Source organism: Leptosomus discolor, chromosome 8 (genome assembly GCF_034619465.1).
Source record: "Leptosomus discolor isolate bLepDis1 chromosome 8, bLepDis1.hap2, whole genome shotgun sequence".
In the NCBI taxonomy this organism is placed as follows: domain Eukaryota; kingdom Metazoa; phylum Chordata; class Aves; order Leptosomiformes; family Leptosomidae; genus Leptosomus; species Leptosomus discolor.
Genome location: NC_141398.1, coordinates 24270725 through 24290758, shown reverse-complemented (window position 1 = coordinate 24290758; position 20034 = coordinate 24270725). Strand labels below are relative to the sequence as shown.

General features: G+C 35.5%; 1 protein-coding gene across 3 annotated transcripts in view; it reads left to right on the top strand.

Annotated features, from left to right (window-relative positions):
• Positions 1-20034, top strand: part of LOC104345085 (cadherin-9) — a 66999-nt gene that overhangs the window by 1143 nt on the left and 45822 nt on the right. The window lies entirely within an intron of this gene.

Sequence of the window (20034 nt, the reverse complement as noted above, 5' to 3'; positions counted from 1 at the left end):
TGTCACTAGCTCAGACTGTTAGGTAGCTCTCTCACTTTCTAGTGCTTAACTATCAAGTGGATTGAGACATTTTTAATTAAAAGACCCCCAAATGTTTTTGGACATTTTCTAATATCTCTGGTTGTGGGAGGCATGATCATCTGGAAAATATGGAAATCATCTCTTTTTATTATGAAAAAAATGTCAAAGAAGCCAGCCACAGTATGAACTTGATTCTGACCTCATCTATACCAACATTACACTCATACAATTCTGCTTTCAGCAAAATTAATTCTGATTTGCAGTAGCAGAAGTAAGATGAGAATGAATAATGCTATTGCTAGATCTATTTATCAGCATGTAGAACAGGAAGGTTTGTTGTAGGCAAAGAGATCTTCAATAATGAGTGTTCACCTGTATAGAGACATTTCTAAAAAAATATGTGTTGGAAGTATTTTTTAGTATTGAGTAACTTGCAAAGAAAACATACAGTAAGGCACACAATAATACGGATGTCCATAGCCATAGATTCTACCTAGACTCACAGAAATATTTTTTTGTAAAAATAGAAAGCTGTCATAGAGGAGAAGTAAAACATGAGCTGATTCCAGTTTCAGCCCCACTGCTGTAGATGAATGGACGCCAAACCGTCTGTGCTATTATAAACCTCAAATAAATTAAGTTTACATCAAGACCGTCATCACCATCTCTGTTTCACAAAAGGAATGCCTACATGATATATTGCAACAGCCGAAACATACTCAGCACGTATTCCAAACTAACTAAAAGCCATTGGGCCTTATTACCATAGAGTTAAGTCCAGGAAGGAAAACAAATGGCTGTACAGCAGTTGGATCTGAAATTATTAATTTCTTACAACTCAGATAACAGGTTGATATTTTTCACATTTCACTGCAAAATACTGTACAGAGGCCCTGAGGGAGAGGTCAGCATTATTGATTCTCAGATGGAGATGGAAATCACCCCAGATACTATCCCATGTTCACAAGAGATGAGGTTGGATTGAAGTGATAAACTCCATGTGGTTGCATTAACTTTAGAACAGTTTATGACATGACAAAATGATCATAAAACCATAGTAAATCCATTTGAGTTAGTTCAAATTATCAAGTACATGTGACATACAGCACCAAGAGTGAGCTGCTACAACAAGTCAAGTAAGGAATTTCTTTCTTTTTTTAAAAAAAGCAACAACTTCTTGGAACAATATTATTCTGAGAAAGGCTTAAATCTCAGGTTTAGTATTCTCCTGCTCAAAGTGATGGTAATTAGCAAACTGATATGTGTGAAGAGAGAGCACTTTCATTCCAACCCATGGGGACTAGTTCATAGCAAGTATTCTTATCCAGTTCTCTTTAATATGGGTATGCACAGACAGATGGATTACTGGGGTAGAATAATAAATGTTGTATTAAAAATTAAATAAACTGAATGAAACTTTATTAGAAAATAAACTTCCAAGGGATCATAGCCATAATACTAAAAAATTAGTTTTCTTACCCTAGTTTGATTTTCAAACAATTTTAATTTGTTATGTTATTGTTTGTGCTTTGTTAGTGGTGCTGCTTTGTTGATGCTTTATCTTGTTCTGAGTGCATTCTGCTATTTGCAGTGGGGTAGGATCACTCAGTATGACACAAAGGGATAAGATTTATTTACTAAGGACGGGTACATGGGATGGACAGCTATTCTGTGAAATCCACACACATCTCACTCCCACCACTCAGCCCCCCCAGCCCAGTTTATAAGAGCAGAAGGGACCCAGAGGAACCAGACACTTGCTTTGACTGCTGGACTGTTCAAGCCCTGGCTAGCAATATGGCCCCTACGAGGGCACTTCTACCTTGTGCTCAGGCCCCACTTGGTGTCAGAGGTCCCTGGAGGGAGGGGTTTCTCCCCCATATCTGAGGTGTTACCATCTTAAGCAGTGTTTTTTAAAATTGTGTTGCCAGCAGCCAATAGCCTCACTAGCCAAGTAGCCCCAGGACTATCTCTTTCCCAATATCTAAGGCCAAATAGCCATTGTTACTGGGGACACTCTCACCCTCTGGTCTCTTTCACAAACATCTTCCAAGAATGGCAAGTGGTTAGCTCCATCATCCCTGATTTTTTGTTTATCTCCTGCACACACCAGACTAATCTAAGCAGTTAGAGCTGGCAGATGCAATCAAGGACTCATTTATTTGAGTGATTTTGTGTGTAGGCTTCATCCTGTGACAAGAAGTAACTAAAAAAGAGGTCTGGTGTACTTGTAGCGTAGATGAAAAACCCAGCTCCACGCAAACCTGGTGCATGGCTCCCAATACTGCTAACAGGGGTAACACAGTGTTAATGGACTAGAACAGAGCTTCAGTTTCTGATTATAGTTTTACAGCTTTTAGACAAAAGCAGTGGTAGTGATTATTGTCTACATTTATTTAGCCTGTACCCAAGGATAAACTGTAACAGTTGCTCTATCACACAATGAACACTCACCAACCAGGAAGGGGAATCAGGAAAAAGGAGAGCAGTAGCACAGGTTGAAGTGAAAGAGATTTCATGAAAAGTATTATTGTACCTGCAACAATGCAAGAAGTGCTTATGACATCCTTCGATTTCTTATCCTTTTAAAATCTATTCAGGATATGCTTGGAGAAACCAGTGGCTCCTCCATGGTAGATGTTGTATAAAAAATGCATAGGGAAATAAACTTTGCTCTGGAGAGTTTGCAGCTGAAATATTCAGTCAGACACAGGTAAGGCAAGCAGTATCAGAGAGTCCTATTTAAAAATTTGGCCAAGAAAAAAAAAATTCTATGACAATAAAATGGCCTTATTCTTTCAAGATGCCTGCTACCTAGTGTGAGTGTTGAATATGTCAATGAGAACATCAGTGTAAGGTATTTTCAAAGGATGTAGTGAGGGGAACTGTAAAACTCATTCTGCCTACTAAGAATTCACAAAAAAAGAAAAAGTAGATTACAAGGTAACATTCAGAGTTAAATGTATGAAAGAAGTTTCTTTTTTTTAAGGGAAAAGAAACAACTGACAATTTTTGTGAAATATGAAGGGACTGAGAAAATAAAACACTTGACTGTATGTCATACTGTGACATTCCTTGATTTCTGGGATCACCTTTTCTTTTACTAGGGAGGGTCTATACATCCAAGTTCTTAGCTGATACTAACTTCAAGCCTCATGCAGAACCTAAGAAATTAAATCTGAAATACTGACCTTCTATGAGAAAAGTCTATCAAATTTACTCACTTCCTAAACAAACAATCCAAAGATATAATAATCTAAAGAAAATAGGACATGCAATTTAGGAAGTATTAAAATGTTGATGAGGATGTTGTTCATTAATTAAAGTAAAAACTAATAAAATGCACAGAAGGCTCTAAAAAAGTAGCTCTTTAGGGATAATTAGTTTTATTTTCCAAAGCTAATACTGATTTTATGTGTCTCCATTTCTAAATAATTTGCCTAATACCTACTGAGAAGGCATCAGTTGTGCAAAATGCCAAATATCCCACCTCTTCAACTCCAGACCTTAAGAAATAGCCCTAGGCGGGAGAAAATAGGCCTGATCAAAATCATCAACCATTTTGGAAAATGCAGTCCTTTATGCTTTGCGACAATGTACTTAAGTGATTTCAAGACACAAGAGATTTTCCCTCCTTTAAGTCACTCAATTACATTTTTTACACGAAAGCTAGTCTCTCCCTGTATCTAACAGGCACTTTACTAATGAAAGGCTGCTAATCTTGATGGGCAGATAATGTGTGAAGATCCATGCAATGTATGTTAGACCCAATCATAAACTGTACAATCAATCACCCGTCATATCCCAGAATTTAAAAACAATAAAAAAAAGAACATTTTTCTATACCACCTGCAACCTTTCTTTTCCATATTAAGGGGGGAATTACACAATAATATAAATGACACTACTCAAAATTAGATGCTCCATGAATAACCTCCTGTTTAATAACTTCCATAAAAATAAATGAACTAGGCTTTGTATGTCATAAGCACCACATAAATTGGATGCAAACTGAAGAAAAATCTCTGTTCTACCTTTAGTTAACCACTGAGTTTGATTCATGACATTTGTCTGTGTGTCTTATTAAGAAGTATAAAGTGAAAAGAAAAATAATCAGAGGATGGGCTTTTTTGGGTGGGATGGTTTTGTTTTGTTTTTTTTTGGGGGGGGGGGGAGTCAGGGGGCGGGGCGGAGTACAACATATATCTAAACGCAACCATTTAATTCTTGTAGTCTGCCCTTACAAATATCCAGACATTTACAAGTGAGGTTGGCTGCTGTGGCTGTCTGCCTTATAAGAAAACAGAGAGACAGGAACAAAAGAATTTAATGTAACAAGTCAAGAAGTCTCGCTGAACTATCAGTCTCACCAGACTTATTGTTATTTAATACAAAACTTCAGCCAATTACCCTACTATACTGTATGGGGTTTTTTCTTATTTAATGGAATTGGATAGTATTTCCTTGTAAACATAGACTGAAAATTTACTAATACCTGGAAATATTATTTCATATTACATTGCTGGCTGCCTTTGGTACACCACAGAAGTCCAGAGTAGGGTCCCTTTTAGCATGCAAAGCAGTAGAGAAGTCAGAAAATGGGACCAGTGAAGCCATTCCTTACCATCCATGCCCTTTTAATATGTTGGCAAGGATTTGGACATTCTCAGCCTCTGCCCTGAGCACTTTGAGAGGAAAGAAGCTCATGGCCCAAATAGGTGACCCACTCAGCTGGCTCTTGACAACACTGCAGTGCCAAACTCTGCAGTAAACTTAGATTCTCCATCCCGAAGCATAATGTTCTCATCTGCAGCAAATTTTTTTTTTTTATTAATTACCTAATATTGTTTGCCTTATGTACTGATTTTTTTCTTAATCTTGCCTTTAGATTATGTGAGAGAACTTACTTTTTCATTTGTACCTTTAATCAGTTTATGCAATTAATCCATAAGGATTTCTTTAGAGCATTTGTTATTTTCACTCCACAGAGTCGGTTTAAGAACAACCTGTTCTTAGTATGGGAGAACATATAGGTGTACTATCCTTTCAAAGTTTCAGGTGTGCCCTCCACTTTATTATAGATGCAGCCCACTTGTCTCATTTTAAAAACTGTTACACTCAGTATAGCACCTAAATGCTGCTAGAAATTGTACTTCTTTGACATCTTTTGACTTAGCGGTATGTTGTTTCAAAAACCACAGAATCATAAACAATCATATGATGCTGACATGTAACACTTTAGTAGTGTAATACAACTGGGGAAAGATTTCATCGCATTCTTAACATGTTCCATCTAGCATGCACTATATCCCAAAGCCATCTTTTAAAACACAGATTTGAAGATTTAATAATATATTTTCATTAGAATCTCTGTTCTTAAAGCAAAATCAGTATTTTAAGATTAAAGAAAATAAGAAACATTAGTGGAGTCTCTTGATTTTACTCCTCTTTGTCTTTACTTTCCTCTCTTAGACTCAAAGTTTTTCTTTGTCTTTGATGAATACTGCAGAAATAATGATGTATCAAAACAGAAAGGAAAAAACCCATAAGGACAGAAAAGATCAAAGAAATAAGAAAAAGTGTCTGGCCAATATTTTGAAAAATAAGAAATGGAAAACATGTTTGATTAAAAAGTTAATAAATTCATAAATTATCTCCACTTACATTGCATTCTTCATTTAGCACATTTTTTCAACAAACATTTGATCTATTTTCAAGCAGCCATATGTCTAGGCAGATCTATCTTCAAAATAAAACTAAAATGGAAACAGGCAAACCGAGAAAAAAAAGGTTAAAGAAATGCCATACCAAGTCCCTGTCTCCAGATCCTTGCATAACAACTGCAAATACCAATGAAGAACCATAGCTTTACTAGTTTAAAAATAACTTATTTTCTGAAGGCTTCCAATGTAAACCTTATGGGAAAATTGGTGGAAGTTTTCAATGAAATTTGATTGCTAGTTTTAAAAAGAAGGCTGGAGGGCCAGAGTAGAAAAGGGTGCAAGAAAAAACAATGGGGTGCTTTCTTTTGGACAAAGGACAGCAGCTCATTTCTGACAACCTAAATAGATTTTTAATTGAAGTTTCAAAAATAATGAAGAGATCTATTCACATCATGCATAACCCAAGTATAAACAGTTTAGATACAAAATATCTTGAATGTCACTTTACAAAGACAGGCCTAAGCTAGAATGTTGTAATCAAATTTGGACATCATATTTCACAAAATAAAGAATAATTTCTGAAAACAACAATGTTCAGAGACTTCAAATACATTAATAGCAAAAATAAGTTGGCATTGTTTGGTACAGATAGAGCAGCTGTCATGAGATCTGACAGCTTCTGTTTCTTCCACTATATAAAAGACTGCTAAAAAAATAATCTCAGGTTCTTGTCATGTTCAGGGCAAGAAGTTGGATTCATATTGTCATAAGGATGATTTACATTCAACATCAGGATAAAGTTTTTGATGGTAAATACAGTCAATACGGTGAAGTACTAGGTAAAGATCACTCACAGAGATAGGATTGTCTTGATACTGTAGGTTTTCATGACAAACTGAAAAACCACATGCCAGAAAGTCCGCACTGAAGCTATCTGGAGGCAGGAGGATGGCACGGATTACCTCTTTTGATCCCTGTGTGTTTTTCAATATCAAATGTTAAATCAGCTAAACCACTTGTGAAATATAAACCTAAGCCAAGAATAAACTCAAAGACATAAGAAATGAGAAAATCATCAAACTGTTTATTCCAAACTAGTCCTGCTTCCTTTTCCTTCCCTTTTCTTTGCCCTTTTCCATTCCTCTCCCCTCTCCTCTCCCGAGACAGAACATCTAGTGTGCAATGATTTTTAACTTGAAAAATAAAGTAGAAAGCTGCCAAATATGTGCCTTAATAGAACCTGTGTACTTAATGGAAAAAGAATTTGCAAGATAATTTTTGAGATTTTAGCAAGGGTGACAGCTTCATCCATAGCATGTATACAGGCATCTGAAAAATTACCCAGCTAATTTTAAAGCAGAGCCAATACAAGACAATTCAATAAAGGCAAAATAACAATGATCCTCCAATTCTTTTCCCTTTTTCCTCTATCCCTCCATTATCCTCTTCTCAGGTGTGGAAAAATTACGGTTATCCAATACCCAACATAGCAGCAAAGGCTACTGTGTGGAGTCTAGTTTATTGTTCACTGTGATGCTTGTTCTTTGCTTAGTCGCAAATTCCCTTCCCTGGGGATCTCCTGAGTGTGCTCAGAGTGCTCAGGGACTGGGCCAGGACAACAGTGACGAGGGTCTGGGCCCCACACAGTGGAGGCCCACTCTGTGGAGTTTGCTGGAATTGAGGGTGTTGACCAGCTAATGAAAACCAAGGCTCGAAGTAAAAACATCTCATTTAAAGACAAAGTGGGCATGGAGAATGGAGTTCTCTTCTGTCTCCAGTGGTAACTTCCAGTTGCCATTCAAAACACCATTTTAATTTTAATAAAAACTGGCTTTTCTGAGCTTAAAAGCCTTTTGTTTTTGATGAGCTCCTTATGTGAAAATGCCTCAGCAGGTCTGGCTCAAAGATCTGTCTGGCTCGGGAACCTGCCACAATAGGCAATTGTTATTCATAGAATAGTCCTATCTTCTTATTACAACTTCATAGGTGGGTATTTTTCAGCTTTAAGCCTGTGGGTAGAGAAGATTAGACTAGTGGCAATCTGCAGACCTCTCATTGTCTGTTATCAGGCAATTATTTATTGTGCATAAAAAGGGGGAGGGGGAAGAAAATGTATTTTACAAGATACTTTTCATGATGTTGTATATTTATTGCAATGATTACATTACGGGAACGTTTCTGAAAAGGGGAAGTGTTTTGACTATACTGTGGTTTACTGGTACCTGCCAGCCTGGTGATAAAAAAAGCGCAAAACCCATCAGAGCAAATCAATATGTGACTACTTAGATAGGACAATTTGACTGCATCAGAGGGCGGTATTGTACAACATCTTGTCTGTCAGAGAAAGGTTTATGACTAATCACCTTGAAGACAATCAGACAGAGGAGCGGTCAACAAGCGACTGTCAAGAACAGCAAGTCTTTTCTTCCTGTATGTGTCTGATACATCAAATCCTGTCCATTGCAGGAATCATCACACATTCCAGCCTTCTAGAAACTGAAAAATGTGTTAGTCTAGCCAATGAAATCAGTCAATTTAACACTATGCTGGGTATCAATCAGAAGAGGAATCTGTGATCTGTTATCAGTTATAGAAATACATAACTACAGTCAAATCCTTGCTGTATGTGTTGCTGTAGCAACACAAACACACTGGGTTAATTTCTGCTCTCTCTTATATTAATCTATGGTCAAGAAACTCTACTGAAACATCTCCTTTCTGTTTTTACACAGCACAGTGTAATAAAAAGAGTGAGAAAGCATTCTGGCCTCCACAAACATGACAGAAGTTATAAATTCCTCCTTATCTTGATTCAAATTTCAGGGACAAATATTACCATTTCAGATGGAATCACCTGCAGCTATTTTTGCCCTTTGAACTTTTATTTGTGCTACATATTTCTGGCAAAGAGCTGGAATAGATTTAGTTTTAAATACTGAAAAGAAATTTGGTTCTTATAAAAAAGTTCTGATTTACAACTTCTATGCAGCTTAAGAGGAATTACACTACATCACACTTTTAAAAATGTTGCAACTACCTATGTAAGCTTTAAAAATGGTGCTTTTCTGATAGTTCAGCCTTACAGAGATGGTGGAAGTAAGCATATTTTTCTTTTTAATAAGCATTTATGATGAATAAACACTGTCAAATATCAGGAAGTAACAGAGCATTAAAAGTTCAAATATAACTGGGTCAGGTAGCTGACTGATAGGACTGAATTAACAAATGAAAAATAAAATATAGAAAGTATTTGCTTACCTTGTCTCTCTACCACTGCAGCATTTGCATTTAAAATGATGAGACTAAAGATACTTTAAATCAATAATTAAGAAACAAAAAGGGAAAAGGTTACTGTATGTTCTGCATAACATAATGACTAAAAGAAATAACCATGTATATTCATCTTTAATTTAGATATAAACAAATGGTGTGGACAATAAAATGAATGTAAAGAGGAATTTGGCACGGAAGCAAGTATTTCTGTGTATATGGTTGCTGAAGTAAATGGGAAAGCAGGGTTTTTGCAAGAAAGCAAAATAAATCATTAGACTTTTTTTTTAACTGTCTTTAAGTTTCACAGAAGATGAAAATACATTCATCTCTATACAGGCTATTTTTTTGTGATTGAAATTGTGAAGTGGAAGAGGTCATAGTCTGATTCCCACCCATTCCATATGAAAGATTCAGATTCATATACAGAATGGCATGAAGCAAAATGTGAATCTAACCCAGAAGAAATTCTTCAGTCCTTCAAAAACACTGTTAATGGAGGAAAACAGGAATGACCCATTCTGTTTTCATTGTATTAAACATACTGCAACTAATTGTCTTTGTACTTCAGGTGGATAAATCTGATATAACTTCAAAGGGTGTAAAAGAACAAAAAAAAACAAACCCAAAAAACTCCATAGTTTAAAACTGTCTAATGCTTCTAAAAAGCTATGAGAATATAGATATACATGTGTATGTATATGTATATAAAATTGTTTTCTCTTCAGGATAAAGTAAATACTTATATTGATCTCTGTTGAGGATAAAAGAAAAAAGATAAATAAAACCTTACAATGATGATGCCATGACTATTAATAATAATTTACATAAGTAACAGCCAACAAAATATATAAAATATTTTATATTAAATGAACTTTGGTGAGGTAGGCAATGACATGGTGTTTTTATTCTGAGGAGAAAACTGCAGCAGAGTTGCTGAAACAGGGATTTAAGGTCACAGAGTCAGTCAATGACAACAGCTAGGTGCAGAACTGAATAGCCACCGCACAGGGACAAATTCAGCAAAACAGCAAGGCTTATCTATTTGAAAAGATCAAGGCAGAAAGGATGGCACACATCAGGAGTGAAAACCATTTGAAAAAAGACCATTCCTAATCCCTCATTTTGAATATTAGCAAAATCTCAAGTTCTGTCTCCAACCCTATCTCCAAATGGTCAAGAAGACCATGATCAACATTTTACTCCAGATGAAGTCATAGGATAATTAGCAATACAGTCATTTTTACTTTTACTTTGTGTGCCGTGTGCTTCTCCAAAGGACAAAATAATTCTTTAGGCAAAAATGGATTTCAGAAAAGGATGCAGACAATCAGCACTGAAGACTCCAGTCAACCCCCAAAAAATTTTTTCTTCATAAAGTTAAGACAAAATTAGCATTGATACATTCAGACTTTTATCTGTTTTAACCAGATGCAAAATCTTTGAGTATCCATGCTGTTAAACTAACATTAGTTTAACTCTATCTTTTGTGCACCTCCTGCTGGGCTGCTTTTTCATTAATATTTGCTGTGAGAATCTAAAAAAAACCACCAACAAACCCTTTAAAATAACTCCTGCATTGTCTAACGTCTCTATATTAATCCAACTTCATCTGATAAGCATGTAGATTCAGCTATTAAATTAAACATGCTTTCAATGAAGCAACACCATAGGGATTTAACCTGGGTTTGGGTCTTACGCCTTGGCTTCTCTAGGCACTACTTCTCTTTCATGCAGTTTTCATCTGAAGCCCCAGGCAGCCTTATCCTGGCTCTCCTCTAAGCCAGCCTTCATGCTTAATCAGACAGGTACAATCAGCCTGTGGTTTATGTGGAACCTGAAGCCCATCTCAGACCCCCTCCTAATGGCATTACAATTATCAGGTTTTATTGTGTCAGGAAAATAATTAAGATGTTTCATTAACTATTCCAGCCACTGCCTTGTTTTTGCCATCATTACAGGGAGGACCTTCTAAAGATGATATTTTAAAACAAGATTTAAAAGAATCATACAAGTAGGTAATGCAAATTTCAATAAATATAAAATCAGTGAAAAATAAGAAAGAGCAAAAAAAATTACCCCAAATATTTCATTCCTAACTACTGCTGTTCAGCATACTCTTCTTGAAACAATAGATTCATTTAGGAAGCTATATTGTCACAATGCAGATTCAAGGCTTGGTGCTTATTATGTCCAGTCCTGATTATGCCCAGTCCTGATTTGAAACCTTATGCTTTCATGTACCTACCTTTGAGAATCTGCTTCTCAGGTTTTACCAAAAGTTGGGTATGCACCCATGTGTGTTGGAGCAGGCACAGAGCAGGGGAATTGGACTCAGACTGAGGAAGGCATGAGACGGATAACTCTACAGTATACTTTCACTGAGTACTCTTTGGTTGGTATGACAGTTTGCATTTCCAATATGATCTGCAGAATAAGAACCAGTATAGTATTTCAAATTAATTTCAGCCTGTGTTTTTCTTTTTTGTTTGGTTAACTTTGCCAATAAATAAGCAGTAGCTTATAATAATAAGGACCTTAGTGATGCTTTAAGTCAAGCAATGACCTTACCTACTTTCTACTACCGTTCATTTGAAAGTTTAGTTTTAGTTAAATATATAAAATACTTTAAAGTCACCATTTAACAACAATATTCTGAATAGAGTATTGAGGAAAGAAGGGATTTCTTCTTGTGAGGTGTGTACAGTGTCCACAAAATATTTAGCTTATCATTTTGCAAAGCAGGATCCTAGGAAAAACACATCTTTTAAGATTGTAATTTGAAGCTTTGTGGTAGGGATCATTGTGAATCAGTAAGTATGGAACTCAAAACCATCACTTTTTAGGTTTGAAATGCAGCCATGTAAAATTAAATATGTTTTAAGGATAGTAAATTATTTAAAATACTTTCAATATTTCTGGAAAAAACACATAGTTGAACAGCTTAGCAAAAATGCGCACTTTGAGATCTGCTTCTTTTGAGTCAACAGGGCTACACTCTGGGTTTTGTTTGTTTGGTGCTGCAAACCTGGAAGTCTGTTTACATATTTTAGGCCAAAAAAGACTCTTTGAACACATTGCCTCACATCTCGACATCTTACTCTATTACTCTTGCATTATGCTGTATGACTTTTTGAAAAACATTGTCTTGATCTGTAGACATCTGTCTACACGCATACATACATATCTGTGTATATATACATAAAATTATGATTAAAAGAGCAGGGAGAATAAAAGAAGCAAAAATTACAGTGGCCAGACTTGCACACTCTCTCAAACCAGCATCTCTTATTGCTTCTGAGACAAAGTAGCAATAAGGTGTGGCTAGGCAGTAAGTGGCTAGGCAAACCATTGGTCTCCCTTACTAGAGTATTTCTTATAGCTTATTAGTGTAGAGCTGAGCCCAGATCAATTAGTTCTATGGAGGATAGGGGATAATCCATCCACATGACAAACTCATGTCACTTCCAGGGTCAGAGCTTTGATTCCTGCCTATCTCTGTGCACATCTTTTGGAACTACAGTGCATTTTGAGTGCCTCTGAAACAGCAAGAGATATCACACAGGCAGACAGATTTCACTCAGAAGTTTCTGGTGAGAGAAAAATCTATGAGAACAATATTCTTTCTTATTGTGAAGCCTTTAAAATAATGATGGATTTACCACCTGTTCCAGGGATTGATTAAAGTGACAGTGCTTGATGTTACGATGTGATAATTTCTGACCTGTGGACATAATTGATGACTGTAGTCACTTCCTGTAAACTTGTGTCTCACATCATAAAACAGTTAAATGACAGGCTATGGCAAACCGTAAAAAAACAAGTTTGACGCTTTTCATCAGGCTGAAAACCTGCAACCCAGCTGTTGATTTGGAGACTAGAGAGAGGAGAAAAACCAAAGAAACTCTATGTGCTCTGACATCCGATTCTTTGTGGAGAAGTAAGAATGCATCCGCTTTTCCAGATTTGACTACAACTTAGCATATAGGCCACAGGAAATGTAGAAATTATGCAGGGGAAGGAGGCACTTGAGGAAACAGCTCTGGTTTCCAGGATTCACCTCTAGGTATGGGGAGATGTACGTTGAGGGAATGAATTTCCCTGTGTTGTGTTTATATCAGCAGAACCAAAAGCCAACTAAGAATTCTGCTGAACCCTTCCTGAATGACAACTAGATTCACCCTTACCTACTAAGTCAAAATCAGCACCTGCAGCTGATGTCAGCAGTGTTTTTCACCATATCATTCTCTAGAGAATTTGTAACAATAGACAGCTGAGCACAAGAACCAGATGCTGGAAAACAGAAGATAAGAAAAGTAAATGTCATTTGCCTTGTTTAATATACAGTCACTTAGGTTACCATCACACACAGAGCTTGGTTGTTTAATTAAGAAGTTTGTGCTGATGTCACAAATTCAAGTCAAGTAAATACATTGCCGTCTAGACATACATAAAACTTTTGATTAAACAGAAATAAATAGAAAATTAAAGCAATGCAGATACTTCTACTGCAATCCACTCTGAAGAACAACTGCCGTTATTAAGATATCTTTAGAGTTTTTAATTAGCTAAAATGTTAATAAAGGACAATATTGGCTGAGCTGCTGGTGGTGCTGTGTTCTACCTGCTGCAAATCTCACAAAGGTTTGAAATCATACAATGGGGGCACCAGTTAATATCCTACCTGTCACTTGCACTCAGCATATTGTCTGTGAGATTTTAGGGTGGCTAGTATTATATAAACTCTTATTTCAAGTACACTTCTTGCATTTTTGATATGACTTTTTTTTTTTTTTGGTTTAGGTAATACTTATCCACCCTCCTTCACAAACACTGTTTTCTTTTCCACCTCTATATGCATAACCTTCTTTATTTAAGCCTACTGAAAGAGTAAGATTAGAGTGATAATTACAGTCAGGTTTCCTGGGGGTAAATCAATTTATGTTTTAATACATATTGGGCAGACTCAGAAATCTCAATCTTTTCTGTGCCAAAGCTTCAGAATAAATAGTATAGTACAACTGACATATATGAATAGAAATTTGGTGTAAATAGGCACATGGCTTTGTAAAAGTAACATACACTTAAGCTTGTGTTTTCCTGTATTTTGCATGTTTCTTCCCTCAACCAAGGAGCTTTAGGTAGCAACTGTGATTAAAAGATGTTTGAGGAACTTTAAAATCATGGAAATTTTCTTTTTTTCCACTCATTTTGGACACACCTGAATAGCTTGTGCTTGCCTGCTCTTTCCCACTGCTTACTAGTTATGCTTTTGCATTCACATTTAAGAAGACATAAACATATTTGAAAGAATCATACTAGATCTGACAGTTAATGACACTTAACAAAGTTGACTGTTTATGCCATGTACAGTCTATTATGGTTTCCCTATACATTTTCCAGAGTCAGTAGGTCTGGATATATCACAGCCAAACTCAACATTTTCTAGCTGTCAAACTATTAATATAATGCTTCATTATGTTAATTTCACACAAAAGTTTTTCAATCTGAATTTATACATGGCTTGAACCTATTTCCTTAAGCCATAAAAAAAGAAATACTATGAAAGGTAAACTCAAGGAAAAGACTTCGTAATAAAGGCAAAATTGTGACTGGCATGCGGAAAGCACTTTAGCTGTGCCAGGAATTAAGAGGTTGAATACACATCATTTTGTGGGAGAGAGGGAATGTTTTTCCACCTGAAGTATAAATTGCACATGAAATATAAAAAGAACAAAGATGTGTTTGGACATCTGCGTTATGGTTTAGCAAAGCCTTAAATAGAAATACATTTGGTATAAAAAGACAATATCAATGTAACTCTTGCTTCAGCTTTTATTTTCGGGGGCGGGGGTGTAGGAATTTTTATCCTTTATATCTCCCAATTTTCCCCTGCTGACTTACTATAGACTCAAACCAAAATATCTAGCACCATTTACACTTTATGTTTTTATTGTTATGTCTCCAGCAACTGGAAGAAAAAAACAGTAAACAGACCCTAAAGCCCTCTTTAAGAAAGACCTTTGAATTACACACATTGAAACAAAACCGTGTTCCAGGCAAAATTAGCAAAGAGCATGCAACAGACTACTGCTCCAAACATCTGAAATACATATACAGGCATACACAAACTTATCATTAGCATTTACAGTGTTTTGTGCAAATACAAACACAATCTAACTCTACTGGTAAGGGTGGAAAGAAATAACAGAGAACACTGTGGTAGAGTAGACTCCTTAGAAACTACTTCACGCAACTATAATATGAAACAGAAATTAAGCCTTTTAGATTATAATAGCAAATTTACAGAAATTCTGAAAATACCTTCACAATTCTACAGGTTGAATTTAAAAAATACTGTAAGGATATTAAAATTTTCTAATGTAATTTGTAGGACTTTTTCTCAAAGAATTTCTTACTTCTACTTACACATAACAGTAAACAGCAAGAAAGGATGAAGACCCAAGTGCAGTATTGCACAATATGCAAGGCAATGTTGTAGACAGTGAATGCAGGAAGAAAGGTAACATGTCATAGCCATATCTAACCTGTGGGACCCAGAACTCCTTTCCTATGCCACGAAAAGACTATTTTGCATCTACCTCCCATTCCTCCCTGTCCTGGATTAAGAAGAGAAAATAAAAATAGCTGAGACAGATAGGAGGCTCCCCTTGCTCTATAGAGAGTTTGGAGTTTCACGCATTTGGGCCTGGACTGGCCATGCCCATGAATTCACTTTTTCTCCAGGTCAGATGTCAATTAACTGCTTATCCATCTGGTAAGTTTATGACACCTCTGCAAAAAAAAAAAAAGGCTCATGACTTTTAAACTCTGTATTTGTGCCCTTTGGCCCTCCTACGTGCATTCACATTTTAGCTGTGATTACAGATACATGCAATCTTGTATCCTTGACACACACTTAGAATCACAGAACACTTGAAGAGGTTCGCTTCTGTTCTGGTGGTAGTTTCACCACTACAATATGGAAATCAGTAGGGTCTTCATTTCCCATTAAAATATGCAGATGTACCAATTTAGTGACAACAAAACCAGTTCATTTGACCACAATAATCCTCTAACATATCTTCACTTAAAACTAAGGAAAGAACATTGTTCACACTTTCTAGAAGGCATATACAGGCAAATATGGTCTGAGACAGAAGACCATGGTATATCAGGATTCTTCTTCTGGAGATAACTGTGTGAGTGGAGGCAGTGGAGGTAAGAAATCTGTAGTAATAACCCTTATTCTACACCATAATACAGTGACACACTGTAAACCATCTAAATTGTGTTAGTACAGTGCCTACCACAATACAAGCATGTATTTACCCTCTCCTTGATGTGTCTTCAACCTTCCTTTCCCCTCATGCCTTTCCACAAGAGAGATTGTACCTCTTTTCTGAATTTAGGTGATAAAATAAATGTTTTCATTGTATTATTATTTATGACAATCTCTCTAGTCATAAGTAACTCATCTTGCTCTTTTTCCCCCTTTTCTTTTGCAGCAATAGTTGTACTGAAATAAATTACAAATAAAATGAAATCTAAATGAAGTCTGGCAATTTCTTGCTTCTAAATGGGGAAAATTCATTTGTTAACTGTGTCCATTGATTCTCCCCTCTTCCATTGATTATATGTCTGCCTAACTTGAAAACAGTTACCCTCTGTCACAAAGAGCTGAGATTCTCATCAGCTGCACAGTTTACACTAACTTTAGTAAATAAAAATTGAATTAATAAGAAAGAGCTACGTATTTTTAAACTTGTCCCTTTAAGGAACTCTTTTCTAAGGCGATATCTTTTTCTTTTTCCTCTATGTTTTGTTTTGCCATTCCATATCAACTCCTGAACTTGATAATTTATGAGGTATCTTTTCCCTCCAAAGAGGGAATTATACTGTATATAATAATAGCAGTTTTGAGAGAAGTTATCAATTAGCCTTGGACATACTAAGAATGCATAGTAAAATAAAATACTTCCTGAAACCAGGCAGTTATGTATTATAGCCACCATGATAAATATTGAGTGCTACATGAGAGTGGAGTGTAACCAAAGGAGCAAGGTATTTAATTTAGGGGAAGTAGAATTATGCTGCAGAACTCTGAGAAAATCTATTGTTTGCCTACTCATTTACTTATTGGAAATCACAGTAACAGGGACCTGTGTAAATTTATGTCAAGATTTCTTTTGAGAACATCAAGAGCTCAATTATCACATCACATAAAAATTCAGTTTCACACAACTGGATAGACAGGTTAATTTGAGATGCACACTTTTCCCATGTAAATAAAGAAAAAAGACTGAAAGAGCATTTATAATTATGCCCATATTTATAAGCATGCATTGTTACAGAAATAGCTAATTTTCACTCCCATAATTATTACCAATGTCTTTGTCTCTGATGATCCTCAGGAGTTGTGTTGAGAATGTGTTTAACCAGCCACAAAGTCTATAGAAAAAGAAATGTGTGCAAAAGAACATTAAGAAATCAAGATACTCAGCAGCGCATCGTCTAAGTTATATTTTTATTCCAACATGTTTCAAATTAATTGATGCTGGATATGGAATGGAATGGGGATGCCATTTGTTATCAGTGTGATCACTATATCCTGAGTAATCTAATATATTACCTGGTTTGAGGGGTTGGTTTTTTTGTTTGTTTGCTTTCCTTTATCAAAGTATTTCATGATTCTCCTCCTACCTGCCAGCTCTTCACAGAAATTACAGAAAGAACAACTTATATATATGAGAAAGCACACATTTGACGAGTTAGTTTTCCACCCATATAGAGTTTTTGCTTGCTAACCTATCCTAACCCAAATAGAGAAAAAGGATCATGAAGAGTAAAACAAAACAAAATATTTCAACAGGAATGACTTTCTGCTGATAATGAATGGTGGACATCCCCAGACCTGTAAGATATAGAGCAACAAAGATCACTTCAGATCAAATGTATGAATATTGTTTTTCCAGTTTGAACATCTGAGCCTCCCTCACACACCTAAATAGTTTATTAATTAAAAAAAAATCTAGAAACTATTTCATATGTAGAACTATTTACTGTAACTGGAAATAGGATTTTGAAAATTTCTCTGTTCTTGTTCCTTGGTTTTAATGAATAAAGGGCATGATATAACTTATAACACACCACATTTTTGCATGTGATTTTTGTAGATGATTTTCTGTAGGCTCTTTGTAGAACAATTAAATTTTGAAAATCTGAAATGATATTTTATATTACAAATTCAAAATATTTAAGCAGTTTACAGATTACCAGTCATAAAGTAACAATATATATTGGTCAAAATTAAATTGCAGTCTCTTTTTACAAGTGTATATGTCCATATACTTATTTTGCATAAACATGTAAAATATTATTTGGAGTTACTCTGTCTCATAAATTAGAAGCATGTTTTGTAATTATACTACTCTAATACAGCGAGAAGATGGTTTGATTGTTCTGTTTTACACAACTAGTATTTTATTTCTGTAAGATGCTGGATAATGTTTTGCTTTATTTATTCTTAAATATGAAAATGGTCCTCCTTTTCTTTTTTCATAAACTATGATGTTGCAAAATTACTTCACAGATTAATGAAGATTCCTCAAATGTGCAGTGCGAAACAAAACATACATAGGAATTAGAAATTGTTACAGGTAGAATAAGTGAAAGTTTGCACCTGCACTTTGAGTGATATTTCTTATAGTAAATTGGCAATAAGAGCTGGAACTCTTCAACGGTACAAAATCGCATTCTATTTCCAGATTTATCATGCTTGAAAATTCTGTTTATCATTTGGTAGAAACACGAGATAAGTACGAGCTTAAAATACCCATCACAGTTTGAGCTACCTGATATTTTTGTAGATGGTTTGAACAGACAGATAAAATAAATTAACCTATTCTTTGAGGATCCATTTATAGTTGAGGAGCAGGGTAAGGAAATGGCAATGGATGCATGTGATTTTTTTTTCCCCAAATCACTTGTCAGTGCAGAAAAGATCACTGCTCCCACTACTTGCTCGTTGTTGCCCGATTTCAAGAGGTGGTCGACCCTGGATTACCAGCAGAGTCGCTCATAGGAGCAATAAAAATGAGATTGGCAAGCTAACATATTTACATTCACAGCCTGGATCTCTGCTGCTCACCTGCCTCTGAGTACATAGTTTTTTTAGTATATAGGACCTCTTTTCAGCAGATGACCAGCTCCTCAAGTCTAGAAAGAGCTTGTAGGAATAAAAGTTTCAAATAGCAAAATAAATAAAAAACAATAAAGTGCTAACTTTAAGGCAGTTTATAGTCTCTGAAAGACTCTTCAGATAGTAGAACTGCCTGGGAAAAGCATTTAGCATGTTTTCAAATATGAACTGCATTATTACCACACTTTCAAATAAAATTATATTAAAATAACATTTCAGGTATCATTTCGAATGAAGTGCATACTATGCACTTATTATTTCTGATAAAATTCCACATGTACAATATGTTCCTATTTAAACTAAGATTTTTGTTTTCTGTTCTAAATCAAGGCAAACAATATCAAAACCTCATTCTACCTCCCTCTTTCTTTTATTTTCCAATTCAGAACTGTGTGATATTTTGTTTTACTAATGGCTGCTTATTTATAAAGTGGAAAACTTCTACTGTCTCTGGACATCCTCCATTCTTCCTGTGCATAGCAGTCCTGACAATTAAAGACCAGGGCTCCTGAAAGTTAAGTCTCTTTCTTTGCAGTTGACCAGGCAGGCTGCTACGGAGATAACACCTGAGGGCCAGAGTCTAGTTTAATTCATATAACAATGAAGAAGTTAAAAAAGTTTCTATCAGTAACAATGTGTGTTGGATTATATACATTTGCAGGAAAAAAAAATAAAAGCCCCAAGGAGACTGATGGAAATTATTTCAAAAATAAAAGACGTAACTTTGTAAATACAGGGCAGAATGTGCAGCTACTCTACTTTTGAGAATTTACATGACTAATGTTAGTACAATAAACAGTTTAACACATTACTGATTACTCAGTGATGACATTGTGCAAGAATAGAGAAGTATTTAATTTATTCAGTGTTGAGAAAAGA